The following is a 12,950-nucleotide window of genomic DNA, read 5'->3' as shown; positions in this document are numbered from 1 at the left end:
TCTAGTAAGGTGAGCATCCACGAAACTGCCTAGGCTCCCACGAAACCAATAGGTCCAGTAGAATCAAAAACCCGTTGCCATTGTTCTTGAGGTCTCAGTAGTCCTCCTTGTCCGCTATGTTCAGCGAGACCAGTTTTGACCCAGGCTTTTTCAGACCCAGGCCAGCTGGCCTTGGTGAGTTCCTGATAGAACATCCCAGAGGGCAACTTTTTGAAGTCAGTTCTTTTCTACCATGTGAGTCTTAAGGATGGAACTCTGTCAGGGTTGGTGCAGGTACCTCCATCTGCTGAGCTAACTTGTTGGATTCCCCTTTACCGTTTGAGACAAGGTTTTTCATGGAACATGGAGCATGTCAATTTGGCTAGTCTTGATAGCCAGTATGACGTAGAAATTGTCCTCTTTTTGCCTCCCAACTCTGGGATGGCAGCCATACACTGCCCTGCCTGTTGTTTTATATGGGTGCTGGGATTTAACTAAGGCCCACAGACTGGTCCAACAAGCATTTTATCGACTGAGACATTTTCCCTGTCTTTATTTGTGACCTTTTACAAATATATTTTTGATTAATTTTCTCTTTAGATTCATTCATTTATCCATCCTTCTCATGGAGGCTTCCTGAGTTCTCTGTTAGGTGTGCTCATGGTTCACTGCAGAAAACTGATAGAGACTCAAATTCAAAATCATGTACAGGAAGGTAGATGAAGTATTTTTCTAGATTTAGTACTCTTTATGACAGTTAATATCACGACAAAAAGTTTAATATATATGTATATGTATATACACATGTGTTAATCTTATACATCTCATACCTTAAGAAAAACTGTTAGAGTCAATATATAACCAAAGGATTATGAGATTAGTGGCAACTAAAGAGTTCTTGCAGTTTTGTTTTTCTTCTGTCCCGTATCACTTATCCACTGAGGCATCTCTCCAACCTTAACTTTGCTTTTTAAAATGCAGAATCTCACCCTGTAGAGCAGACTGGCTTTGATCTGATAGTAGTACTTTTTCCACATCCTCCTTAATCCTCAGATTACAGGTATATATTACTATGTTCAGGTAAAGGTTTGTAATCTTGTTATTACATCTGATTTCTGTTATAAATAATTTTAATAGGAGAAAACATGACTATATGACAAGTTTCTTTCCTTCCTTCTTTCCTTCTTTCCATCTCCCCTCTCTCCCTCCCCCCTTTCTCTCTTTATTTTGGTGAGGTTCAGTTAAGTGTCAATTGATTAGACATGGTTTCTTGTTGGCTATTAGCAACAAGCAGGGAAACATAAATGTGTATGTACTTAAGCACACACTATTGGTTACTCCAGGACACATTTTATTCTTATAATAGAACATTTATTTTAACAATTCTTCTCCAGTTCCCTTCACAAACTTGAGATCTTCACAGGTTTAAAGAGCAAAGCGTTAGAGACGTTAACTAGGAAGTTGCCTGAGATGTGTTCCTTTTCCTTTAACACATTCTCCTAGCCCAAAATGCCAGGACTCTTTATATAACAAAATATTTCCCATAGTTCTTATGTTCTCATTACTGTTCTTCATAAGTTGAAGCTTTTCTCTTTGAAATCCACCTTCTTTCACAGTTACTTGCCACACAGAAGCATCTTTGTTAAGTTAAAAAGTCCTTTATGAAAAAGATTCTTTTAAACTATTTCTGAAAGCTCATTCAGAAGAGCTAGTGGATGGTTCTGTTTAGTAATCATTATAGGCTTTAAAAACTGTGATCTAATGCCAAGGATTCATGCTAGAACATGAGGACAGCTTATATAAATGCCATTACCACCAGAGGAGACCACTGTGTGTTATACACGTTTTTCTTCTACCTTTCACCTTCTATTTCTTGCCATCCTTCTCGTAACTAGCTAGGAACAACTTCAGTCAGATGTCTCAAATTTATGTCACCTCAAAGGCTTGCTTTGAAATAAACTTGGCTCCCATTCAAGTGCTGGTTCCCTTTGCTCTTGGCAGTTTTTTCCATGTTTCTAATTCACATGACTGTGTCTCCATCAGCACTGCCTTTGTTTTCTTTAACAAACATTTATTGAGCATCTTCCTTGAGTGTGTTTCCATCCAAAATGTGCTCAAAGGGCTCTAATCCATGAGGTAATTGGGTTGCATTGTTGCTTCCTATGCAGTAAGTCACAAGAAGGTAATAATGGCAACCACAGTTATCTTTGATGCTGCCATTTAAAATTGTGTCGGATTCATCCTGTTCTTCCCTGTTTTGGTGAGTGAGTCCTGCCTCTTACACGTGGTGCTAAAACTACTGTGGTAATATCCCATCCTGAAAGAGCTGCAGTGGTTATATTACATGTGCTTATTTTAGTCCTGCTCTTTATTAGCTAGCCACATGTGTTGTTTTTGTGCTTTGCATTACAACCTTTGATGAACATTGCCTGTCCTAGTCATCTTGTATCTGATTGTGTAGAAGTAGAGCCAGAGACAGGGATTTGGTTTCATATGGAGGGAGGAGAAAGCAAAAGAACCTGGAAAACATGCTGCTTGTAAAGTCTAGATGTGCTCTGTGCATTGAACTGTTGCTGTAGAGAATAAAGCAAACTGTAGAATTCGCCCCATTGGGTGGGTATAAAGTCAGTTCCTCTCCTGCTCCTCCTCTTCCCCTTTCTCTGTCTTAGTTACTGTTGTGTTGCTGGGAAGAGACACCATAATCAATGCAAACTAGAAAGCAATCAATTGGGGCTTGTTTACAGTTTAAGAGACTTAGTCCATGACAGCAAGAATCATGGTGGCAGGCAGGCAGATATATATGGTGCTGGAGCAGTAATGAAACCTCCCATCTTGGCAGCAGACAACAGGTGGAGAGAGTGAGGTCTCCTGTAGTAGGCTTTTGAAACCCCAAAGCCTACCCCTCGTTCCACACCTTCTCCAATAAGGCCACACTCCATAATCTACCAACTGCTGAACCATTTAGGTATATGAGACTATGGAAACCATTCTCATTCAAACCATCACATTCTCCTGCTAAGGGATGGGGCAGGGTCTCACTCTCTAGCTCAGACTAGCCTTGTACTTGTGACATGCTCATTATTCAGGTACATGGGAGGCAGGAGTGTCAGGCGTTCAAGATTATTTTCATCTGTCTGGTCAGTCTATAACATATGGAACACTATCTCAATTAACAACAACAAAAAATAGAAAAGAAGAGAGAGGGGGAGAGAAAGAGAGGGAATGAAAGAGAGACATGAAAGAGAGGAGAGAGAATATGAACGTCACTGCACATTAGAAGATAACTTTCTGGGAGCTGTGGTTGTGACAGCTGAGGGCAATTCTTCAGCTAAAGGGGGACAGCTGGGATGCTTTTAGAAGCCAACTGCTTAGCAGCTGTAAGATGGACACTCAGCTGTGATGTGGGTGGAATACTAACAGAGCTGTCTTTATCAGGCCTTTTCAGACTTTCACACAGCCACCCGGAGAGTTTGCTAAACAGATTTCAGAGGGGGAGAGAGAGAAAGGCTTTAGAATTTCTTTGGTTTCTCCACTGTGAAGCATGAGAATATATATATTATGCACAAGTTTCAGGTGCTGTTGCTTCGCGCCCTTGGATCACAGTTTAAGAAACACGGCTTTGTACAGGTCTTCTGCTCATAGTGGGCATCCAACAAATGCTCCCAAGATTAAGTGGATACCATGTGGGGTTGTCAGATAAAATATGTGTCCAGCTAAATTTGTTGTAAATTCACATAAATAGGGAACGATTTTAGTATAAATATGTCCTAAAGATTGCTTGAAACAAAAAATTTTGTCATGAAGCCTCCATTTAAATCTAAACAAATTTGCTACATTTGATGACTCTAATTCTTCTTCTTCCATCTATGCGACTGTAATAAACATGTTGCAAGTGTCACAAGATGGCTACTCCTGACGAAAATAAAAGTGAGAATACCAGGCATGGTAGCACACAGCTTTAAAGCCAGCAGCACTCAGGTGGCAGAGGCAAGAGGATATCTGAGTTCAAGATCACATAGCAAATTCCAGTGAGACCCTGTCCAGAAAAAAAAAAAAAAAAAAAACTAAAAATCAACTAGGAAAACTGAAAGTGGCAAGAAAAGATCAGTATACAAGCCATAACAAGGGAGAGAGGAGAGTTGAGATTTATTTGAGGATATGGAACCCTTCTGAATATGGAATTGTGAGTCCAGCTTCAATGTCATGCACCTAGTAGCATAAACTAACTTAGGGAGGTATGTGCTTGTTCCCCAATTCAGAACAGAAGCCTGAGAAAATCCCCTGAACTTACTCTGCTTTCCAGAATAACTAAGTGGCCTGGAGGTTGCCCCTTTATCTTAACAGGTGAAAAGCTGATTACAAAGAAATGCCCACGATTATCTCTAGACCCCAAACATAAGAGAACACAGGGCAAACTGCTGCCTTCAAAATAGAGCAGTTAGACCTCTATAGAGAACCTCTCTTTGCCACAGCAGAAACCCATGACCAGGAACCTTCCTGGAAAATTGTGCCAGGGTTTGGAATTGTCTACTGTTATTGATGTACAGAGGAAGGGATCAGTGGGTCGGACTCTAAGAGCGGAACACTCTAGGATGATTAGGCATCGTGCCAAGCTGGGTATCCTTGAACTTGGGGAGGCTGAGGTATGTGGATCCCTTGAGCCCTGGAATTGGATACCAGGCTAAGGAACATAGCAGGACTCTGTCTCAAAACAGAATCTCTTGGAGGGGCCTAGTTTGGTGTGTGTGTGTGTGTGTGTGTGTGTGTGTGTGTGTGTGCACAGTTCTGTGAATTTTGCCTATAGGATCTTCATCTGGTTCTGGCAGTGGCTACTGGAAAAAAAATCCCCCTGTACTTCTAAGAGGGGAAGAGCAAAAGAAAAAGTTCATTTAGTCTTTATAGCCAGTCTAATCTCCTGGGGATTTATCAAAGAGCAGCTGACCTGAGGCAAGGGAAATTCACAACTCCGGCTCACTCTAGCTGTCTTAATGCCACTTTTCCAGGTTGGGGAGGATTGAGAAGCACTTGTGATGTTGACAGTCAGAGGTAAAGGCTCCCGAGGAGCCTTTCTTCCTCAAATATCTTGCCACTACGTCAGTAAAGGTCTAGTCTCAGAAGTTTCTTGTACCCAGTAAATGACACCCACCTTCAAGGAAAGAAATGACAAGATATGAAAAAGTAGTATGCAGAGACAATATAGTATCAATCATAGTTCTAATAGAAGTGAGTCGGGGCTGGTGGTGTGGCTTACTTGCTTACTTAGAATGTTTCATGTCCTCTGTTTAATCCCCCAACACCACAAAGAAAAACAGCTCAACAATAACAAAGCAAATGCAAGCCTCCTGTCATCTGAAGACAAAGAAACAATTTAAATGCACATCACACGTGTATGGTGAATTAAAATAAGCAAATCTGGAAAAGCTACCTAACATAAGATTTCATCCCCGCTCCATACTGGACAAGCTAAAACTATGGAGTCAGAAAAATGATCAGAGTTGTCAGTATTTAGGAAGAGTGAGGGATGAAGAGTTGGAACTCAGAGGAATTTTAGAACACTATGATTTTTCTGGATGAATTTATAATGGTGGCTACATTTCATTGTGCCCTTAGCAAAAGCCCCAGAATGTAGGATGTGAGGCACCCCTGATTTTAACTTAAGTTTTGGGTGATAAGAGTGTGTCAGTGTAGATTAAACATTTGTATCAAATGCTCTTCTCTGGTCGGGGATTCTGAGACTGGGGAAGACTGCGTATGTAATATTGGGCTCAATGAATAATGTTGATAGCTAAGAACATAATACCATATTAAAAACAAAATCTATACTGACTCTAGAGATGGACCTACCTGGGTGCAGTGAAGAAACGAATCAAAGAAAAATACAGATGTATACATAGAGTGCTGGGATTGGGTGGTCTGATTTTCTTCTTGAGAAACCATGGTGCCTTAGAAGCTCACCATATTTTTTATACAGATATGCACAAAGAAGTAGGCTTGTTGCATACAACTGAACAGAGAGGCAGAGTTATTATATACAATTACACAAGGAGACAGGGTTTATGGCACATAGTGGAATCAAGGAAGCAAGTTTAGCCAATCTAGGTAGGAGCATTCTCCGTAGGGAGTATTCTTAAGCTGTGCTGGAGGTATTCTGCATACATTCTCAGCATCTGTTCTCAGTCTTCTCTGTGCATTCCAATTAAGCCTTCTACTACTCAGCGACTTCCCCAGGCCAGTGTGAATGAATTTTTGTTAATTTGTATTAATATAACCTGGCCATTTATGTTAATACGCAACCACCTCTTCCTGTCCTTAGTATTGGACACCCTGCTAAAGCTTTTCTTTCTTGCTTTTTTTTTAAATACAGTACTTAATATACTAACTACTTAGTTATAATACTTAATATACTACAATATATTTTTTTCAACCCCTTGCTGGAATATACACTCTGTAGAGCAAGATCTTTATTTTGTTTAGTGATGTAGTGGTTAGTACAGCCTCAGGCCCATACTAAGCACTTAGTTTACATTTTTGGTTGATTGGCTGGATGGTTGGCTGGCTGGATGAAAGGATGCATAGGTAAGTTAATGCATGGTTTGTCCCCTGAGCTCCTGATTATTTATGGCTGTCTAAATTCACACATGTAATTGAGAGTTCTGGTGGTGAGGAGTTGATAGAGAGGTACAGTTGTCTGAGATCCCAGCTCCTATCAGAAGGGCTGGATTTGAGGAGGGGATTATCTACCTCTGCAGGATTTCAATGTATTAAAATCCGGCCTATCCGGGAAAAAGAAGTCTGATTGGGCCTAAGAAGGAGGGAAAGGTGCTACTTGGCTTTTGAGCTGGCAATAATAGGCCCATAACAACATATCTCTGGTAGATGGTGTTTGAGCAACAACAAGATGGCAATGCTGTTTCCACTTGTGTAAAGGCGCCTGCCTTTTGAAGTTAATTGCAATAGGTCTTGGGCAGGGATTTACTTCAGACTGAGGTCTAACTTCCTTTGGAGGATAGTTCTGATTAGCCCAGGTCAATGCTTAGTAGCCTACACTCATAGTAGGTAATTGGAAATATTTCTAAAGCCTGTGAACAATTCTCCCTTGAATTCTACACATTACCGAAGAATACCATTTTTTTTTTTTTTTGATTTGTTCTGTCTTTAACCCTTGGAATCTTTGCATGAAGGCAAAGAGAGAGATCCTGTTGGAAGTGTAGGTTGGAGAGCTGAGGGAGGGAGAGTTCATAGAGGGCAAAAGCTAGGTGAAAATGCAAGCAGGAGAAGAATTCAAAGTAGGGACACTGGAAAAGTTTGTGGGAAAGGTTTTGTGTCTTCCTTGTGATTGGAATAAATTAGTGACACAATGACTTCAATTAGCTTTGTCCTTAGCAACCGTTTGGAATGGGAACCTCCAACCAAAGGTAGGTTTTAACTGTCCGCAGTGATGCCTCCATAGAAGACACTGCTTGTCTGCAGCTGTGATTTGTGTAACTTCTGAATTTGGAAACTAAGGTGCCTCATAATATATTAAAGTTGTTATCTAACAAATTTTATGAAAGAAATTCTGAAGTTTATAAATACCTGACATTCTTCTCTTCTCTTCTCTTCTCTTCTCTTCTCTTCTCTTCTCTTCTCTTCTCTTCTCTTCTCTTCTCTTCTCTTCTCTTCTCTTCTCTTCTCTTCTCTTCCCTTCCCTTCCCTTCCCTTCCCTTCCCTTCCCTTCCCTTCCCTTCNGATGCAGGTTAAGATCCTCCCTGGTAAGCCAGCTCGTGGGCTACACAGAATATTAGAAATGGGTTAGAACAATATGTAAGAGCTAGCCAATAAGAAGCTGGAACTAGCCGGGCCAGGCAGTGTTTGAAAGAATACAGTTTCCATGTAATTATTTCTGGGCATAAGCTAGCTATGCGGGCGGCCGGGTGCCGGGGACGCAGCCCTGCTGCTCCTATTTCAACACTGGATAAAGTGCCTGTCATGCAAGTGTGAGGATCTGGGTTCAAATACCCAGACCCCAAGCAAAGTCAGGCACAGTAATACATCTATAATTTCAGTGCTCCTACAGTGAGATGGGAGATGGACATAGGTGAACCACTAGAATCAGGAAGGCCAGTTGTCATGTTGTATGCAGCAGTGAAGAACATAAAAGAGATCCTGTCTCATCCATGAAGGAAGGTTGGTACCAGAACTGAAGGTTGTCTCTGACATCCATATGTATGGATATTGATGTCCACACTCACACACTTGCACGCACAGACTAGAATAATGGTTCCCTATTAACACATTTCTCAAGATTGAGTATCTATGTATACATGCATATAAACATGCACTCATCCATACATACTTTCTCCCATGTTGTGGTGAGCATGCAACACCTGTCTGTTACAAACAGGAGGAAATATTACAGTTGCCCATGGGAATACAGGCATGTAATCCAATGCTTCACTGCTTTGCACAGGTAAACTGAACTGACCTCACAAGACATATAACACAAAACTTTGGCTTCCTTTTAGCTCCCATTTTGAAAGTGAAAATTTATTCAGACAGTTTATTATTGGTGAGGATTACACACTGTTGTGTTCTAGAGGAAATGACTTTAACTAATTATCTGCTCCTCCTGGCTATAGAACTTTCAAAATATGCACTAAAACAAGAAATAATGAATTGTTGTTACTCATAATTCTTTCTTTCCAGGAAGGACCTGTGAAAAGCTGAAGAATTATTTGTAACCCAACCCTATTAGGGTAAGCCCGGGCTATACCATCAAAGCTTACCACAAGAAGTGCATAAGGTTGTTTTAGTCTTTAGTAAATACTATTGTACCTGCTTTGCCTTATAATTTGTTTAAGTCAGAGTTTAAAAATATATTGTTGAATACTAACGAAACCATTTAGAGTAGAAGGCTTTTTATCTTTTTTTAATTGATACTTGCAAAAACGTCTAAAACTTATTGCAATGCCTTTATTTATTTTTTCCTGCCACCGACTCATAGACTATACTAAGAGAAGATGGATCAGCCTCTTCCCTGGTTAGAGACACTGGGAAGGAAATGAGCCTCAGGAATTCCTCTTCTCAGTAGGAGTCAAAGCATGCTAAGAGATGTTGCCTTCTGCCTGTGAGGAGTGCTATTTAGGATGCTGAAGACATTCATAGGAAGAAAGCACGTGTGGGTTCCTGTTTCTTTACATTTAAAAGAAAAGTGCATTGGTCCAGATGGCACTTTCATAAGATGTTCATTTCTAAGTGTGAGATACAGTGTAGGGAAAAAATATTTATCTCAGTTTTTAAAGAATCAAACTTTAAGATACTGTGCTTTAGAAAATGAACGAGAACAACTTGGCTTTAGGGGGCTTAGCCCATGGCTTTGAAGTGCCTTAAATCTCCCCAATCCCAAAGACTGTTTATAGCTGTATGCTGCTTGGTACAAACAATGTTGGTGAGAGGTTTTAAAAATTTCTCATTAAATTTTTATAAGAATGTTTGGGTTGGGAAAAGGAAGTGTCCGAACTGTGGGTGATGCCCTATCGTTGATTTATCTCAGGAATGGAGAACAGGATGCCTTCTTGGATAGTTTCTCAGAGTCTTGTATACATGAAGCCAATGACAACATGGGAAGTCACGTCAACATTCAATGGGCCTCATAAATGTTTAAATGTGGGTATGACACACTGACCTAACATCTTTAGCAGCTTTTTTCCATTTTTCCAGGCAGTGTGTGTGTGTGTGTGTGTGTGTGTGCATTTCAAATTGATGGAACTCCTTAGTCCACATAAATTTGAACAGATCACACTCATTAATAAATGTTTTTCTGTAAAGTTTTCCTTTGAAACTCATTAGAATTCAATTTAAGACAGATCTATCTCAGACTTGTTTGGACACAAGTTTGTATTCCTATTTGGAACTGCTGATGGGGAGAGAAGAGTTTGCTCAAACATTTTCAAATCTTGTTGTATAGAGAATATTTTCTCCTGTGTGCTCAGCCCACTTGGGGCTGGATGTTTTGTGGCAGTTTGTTTTGATCATGAGGAAGGTAAGATGGACTGAAGATGTGGCTTAGAGATACAGACCTTGCCCAACATTCTCGAAGTTTCAAGCTCTGTCCCCAGCCAGAGAATGAGAGGGAGGACACATGGTTGTCCCCCTTTTTAGTCTGTCTGTCTTTCTTTCTTTCTTTCTTTCTTTCTTTCTTTCTTTCTTTCTTTCTTTCTTTCTTTCTTTCTTTCTTTCTGTCTGCCTTTCTTTCTTTCTTTCTTTCTTTCTTTCTTTCTTTCTTTCTTTCTTTTTGAAACAGGACCTCATTATCTAGCCTGGCTGACCTAGAACTCTCTATGTAAAGCAGGTGGCCTGGAACTCAAAAAGACTTCTTTGCCTCTGCCTCTGAGTTCTGGGATTAAAGATTTGTGCTACCATATCTGGCTGTCAAATCTTGATATTTTATTAAAATTTTAATTTTATGCATATGCATGTTTTATGTGCATGTATGTCTGTACACCACATTTGTGATTTGTACCACCAGTGACCAGAAGAAGTTGCAGACAGTTGTCAGTTGTCATGTGGATGCTGAGAATGAAACCAGTCCTCTGGAAGTGCATGTAGCAAGTGCCCTTAATTACTGAACCATCTCTCCAGCTGCTCCCCAACATTATATTTGAAAAGAAATTTATTTTATGGGACCAGTTTTCATCCTGGTATAATATCTGCTATCAACTTAAAAGGCATATAAGCAAACTCCTTTTGAACTGTCAGAAATTTTATAACATAACTTTTTTGGGTGCTCATATTTTCATTCTCCTCAGCCCAGAATATTTTATTTCAATGTAATATATATTTATTTTTGAAACTCTTTTTTATCACCTCCTAATCTTTGCCATAATATAAACTTACATTGTAAGGGATGCTTATTTCCTGTTTCTGCTATGGCCTGCAACATTCATCAGACTCTTTTCACTGTAACCATCACCACATAATTAGTTAAAATACAGTGAATCCATTACAAAGCAATTTACTTAATAAACTTAAGATATTACCACAAATATATTTTTAGTGTGAGGAAAGGGGATTTTACTTGAGTTTCTTTTTTTTGCAAAATTAATTCATATATCTTGATGTTACTTATTGTTCAAATGAAATAAAATTCAGCATTTTTAGTAGACTTCGGTGTCAAGAAACACTGTTCATATAAAATAGTAGATGGGAATGAAATGAATTCATTTCAAACAATATTGTTGAGTACTTCCTTAATTATATACCAAAGATTGCATAATTATCTATAATAAAAGTTATAGTTATCATGACCTACCAAATGACAGCTTAGTCCCTCCTTTGATTTTGTTGAAACCAAGACATTAGAAACTACTTCTCTTTACTAAAAGAAAGCATAATTAACATAATGAAATTTCTCAATATTTCCCATGTTTTCTTGTTTTGTTTCTAGGAGTTTTGAAAACTCAATTAAACTTAGAGATTAGTTGACTTGTCTCTTTCTTTTATAAGGTGGGACAAATGAAAGTATAAAAGTTGAATGGTCAGGTATGATTTTATACATATCAAATTTAAGAAATGTTGTATATGGAAGTGCAAAAATTTGAAAGTCAATTTAAAAAAAAGACAAAACAAAGGCTGTGGATATATCTCTATTAGGAGACTGCTTGTCTTCCACGTACAAACCTCTTGGTTCCCTTCTGTCTCTGAATCACAGGCATAGTGGTGTATTTTTGTATTCTCAGCACTTGGGAGTTAGAGGCAGGAGGATTGGAAGTACCAAAGTATCCTCTCTTACATAATCAGTTAAATTTAAAGAGCAGTATGGAGGTTTGAAAGAAAATTACTCCAAAAGGGAGTGGCACTATTAATATGTGTGGCTTTGCTGGAGTAGGTATGGCCTTGTTGAAGGAAGTATGTCACTGTAGAGGTGGGTTTTGAGGTCTCCTATGCTCAAGCTATGCCCAGTGTCACATTTTACTTCCTATGCCTGTGGATAAATGAGGTAGAACGCCAAGCTCCTTCTCCAGTACCATGACTGCCTCCATGCAGCTATGCTTCTCACCATGATCATGATGAATTGAACTTCTGAAACTATAAGCCATCACAATTAAATGCTTTCCTTTATAGAAATTGCTTTGGTCATGGTGTTCCATCACAGCAATTGAAACCCTAATTAAGACGGGCAGGCACTGCATATTGATCATCTTCTTGGCTTCATTTTTTAGTATAATATTTTGAACATAGTAGTTGTTCAACATAGGGTGCTTTTTTGTTTTAAAGAGCTGAGAATTGAAACCAGGACCTTGCTACAGGTAAATGTTCAACTGTGCTCCATCTGCAGCCCAATAAATAGATTTTAAATGAGTAAGGGTGAGTATCTAGAAAGGAAGTGTATGTCTATCTTAGAGAGGCCTTAAGTAACCCCTATCTTCTGAGATCATTGGGTATTCATTCCAAACCAATTGTCTACAATTCTTTAAATTATAATATAGGGACTCTGGGGACTTACAGAATTTGTTATCTTCATAAAACAACACACATAGAGTGGTGTATATAGATCTAGACTCAATAGAACTTCTGTGTCTGCTAGCCCCTGCAGTATACACTGCAAAGCAATCAATAGCAGCAACATGAAGATATCAGGAAAATGAGACTGTGTAAAAACTAAAGGAGAAAAGAATGTGGGTACTATAGAGACCAAGCAGTAGACACAGCTGTTGACTCTAGGGAACAACAAAGCAAGAGGAGGATAAAATGAGCAATAAAAGGCCATTGAAACACACCTGTTCTAGTGGGAGACAGGCCTTGGACAGTATCTGGTTACATGCCTAGAACAATTTCCCTGTTATTTATTTTAAACTCTGAGTAATCTAGGGATAAAATTGGCCTTGGGTGAGGTATTGCTTTAGTCTTTCCTATAGGCAATATCCTTTTAGTATTGATATATATATATATATATATATATATATATATGCAGTCAATGACAAAGCACAGGA

The sequence above is a fragment of the Alexandromys fortis genome, unplaced genomic scaffold (assembly GCF_014885135.2).
Source record: "Alexandromys fortis isolate MF-2015 unplaced genomic scaffold, M_Fortis_MF-2015_v1.1 scaffold_180, whole genome shotgun sequence".
Lineage (NCBI taxonomy): Eukaryota > Metazoa > Chordata > Mammalia > Rodentia > Cricetidae > Alexandromys > Alexandromys fortis.
Note: the sequence above shows the minus strand (reverse complement) of the source record.